Source organism: Callorhinchus milii, unplaced genomic scaffold (genome assembly GCF_018977255.1).
Source record: "Callorhinchus milii isolate IMCB2004 unplaced genomic scaffold, IMCB_Cmil_1.0 Scaffold6, whole genome shotgun sequence".
Lineage (NCBI taxonomy): Eukaryota > Metazoa > Chordata > Chondrichthyes > Chimaeriformes > Callorhinchidae > Callorhinchus > Callorhinchus milii.
In genome coordinates, this window is record NW_024704747.1 from 30,741,221 (window position 1) to 30,743,876 (window position 2,656).

Sequence of the window (2,656 nt, forward strand, 5' to 3'; positions counted from 1 at the left end):
ACCTTCAGTACATGTGTAAATGTATTCTTTAAGTTGGAAATAATTTCCTTGTTTTCTTTTAGATCATTATTGTGTCATTATCATGTTGTCTTTCTCTTTTAGTGCAGCTACAAAGCATAGGTGTGTTTTTCTTTGTTCTGGTATTCTACAGGATGATCAAAAAGTCATGATAATTACCCTATTATCTAAAAAAAGTCATCATTTCTTTAAGACTTATTAGACATGTTGTTGGTATCACGACTTTTTGGTTACCCTGTATTTCTGTTGTAGTTTCCTTTATTTTAATTCATAGAATACTTTCAATTCTCAAAACATTCCCTTTTGGGTTGAATTACTTCACTTCTGAGGAAGAACAGTCATAACATTACATGTAGGAGCAGGAGTAGGCCATTCGGCCCTTCGAGCCTGCCCTGCCAAGCAATCATGGCTGATCTTCTAATCTAACTCCAGCTAATAACCTGACGCTGCCTTATCCCCATATCCCTTAATCCCTTTTTCAATAAGAAATCTATCTATCTCAGTCTTGAATATGTTCAAGGACTGAGCATCAACAGCCCTTTGGGGTAATAATAATCCTTGCATTTGATATAACGCTTTTCACATCGGGAGGACGTCCCAAAGCGCTTCACAGAACACACAGTAAAGTGAATTGACTGTATATTTGTGGGCGAACCCGGCAGCCAATTGCGCACAGCAATGTCCCTCAAACAGTCGTAGATTGAAAATGACCAATTTATTATTGTTTTTGGTTTTGGAGGGATTATTATTAGGCTCTGTGTGGAGTAAGGAAACTTGCCCAAGGTTTCGCCCTCTGCCTGGGATTGAACTCAGGTCTCTCACTTGCAAAGCGAGTGCTCTAACCACTGAGCTACAGGACTCCACAATACATTCCATACATTCACTGCCCTTTGAGTGAAGAAGTTCTTCCTCAACTCAGTGCGAAAGGGCTGCCTCTGATTTTAAGGTTGTGACCCCTGGTTTTAGTGTCTCCAACCGGGGGAAACAATCTCCCACTATCCACTCTATCATTGCCCTTTGATGATCTTATAGGTTTCTATAAGATCCCCTCTAATTCTTCTTTATTCTAGAGAATATAGGCCCAAATTGGTCAGCCTATCCTCGTAACTCATCCCCTTCATCCCTGGCACTAACCTAGTAAATCTACGCTGCACTCCCTCCACGGCAAGTACGTCCTTCCTTAAATAAGGAACTGCATACAGTATTCCAGGTGTGGTCTCACAGGGCCCTATACAGTTGCAGCAAGATTTCCCTACTCTTATACTCTAATCCTTTCATAATGAATGCTAACGTACCGTTCACCTTCCTAATTGCTGCTGCACCTGCAGACTAACTTTCTGTGATTGGTGTACAAGGACACCCAAGTCCCTCTGGACGCTAACACATTCCAATCTCTACCCTTCAAAAAAATAACCCGCTCTACTGTTTTTGCTCCGGTGGATGACTTCACACTTCCCTACATTATACTTCATCTGCCACCTACCTGCCCAATCACCTAACCTACCTATGTTTCACTGCACTTTTTTAATGTCGTCCTCTGTGTTGACACTTCCTCCTAGTTTTGTGTCATCCGCGAATTTAGATATATTAACTTCGATGTCCTCATCTAGATTGTTGATGTAGAATGGTAAATAGCTGAGGCCCAAGGACTGATCCTTGTGGCACTCCACTAGTCACATCCCGCCAATCTGAAAAGGACCCATTTATCCCTACTCTTTGTTTCCTACCCGTTAACCATTCCCCAATCCACGTTAATATGCTCCCCCAATTCCATGGGCCCTATCTTTTGGACTAACCTTTTATGCGGCACCTTATCGAATGCCTTCTGGAAGTCCAAATAGACCACATCCACTGATTCACCCTTATCAAGTTTACTGGAAATATCCTCAAAAAAATTCTATGAGATTTGTCAAACATGACTTCCCTTTTGTAAAGCCACGTTGACTTGGCCTAATTATGTTGTGCCCTAAATATCGCACTACCACATCCTTAATCAATGATTCTAAATTTTTTCCTATCACTGATGTGAGACTAACTGGCCTATAGTTCCCCATCTTTTCCTTTCCACCTTTTTTAAATAGTGGTGTGACATTTGCGATCTTCCAATCCATGGGGACTGTTCCAGAATCCAAGGAATTTTGGAAGATCAGACATAAGGCCTCCACTATCTCATAAGCTCCTCTTTTAAAACCCTGGGACGCAAGCCATCCGGACCGGGGATTTGTCACTTTTTAGGGCTAATAGTTTCCCGAGCAGCAATTCTCCACTAATGAAAATTTCCTTAAGTTGCTCCCTGTCCTTATCACCTTGGTGCATCTCTATTGTTGGCAGATTTGTTGTACTCATTTGGGACTCTGCCATGTCTTTATCCCCCATTACAACTTCTCCCGTCTCTGACTGAAGTGGACCTACATTTACCCTCAATAGCCTATTCCTCTTAATATATTTGTAAAAACTTTTACAATCAGACTTAATGTTCGTCGCTCGCTTACCCTCATACTCCTTTTTCTTGCTCTTAATGAGTTTTTCAGTTTTATTTTGCTGGTTTCTAAAACTCTCCCAATCTTCAGATTTGCTGCTTTTCTTGGCAGTTTTATAAGCCTTTTCTTTTAATTTGATGCTTTCCCTAACTGCTCTA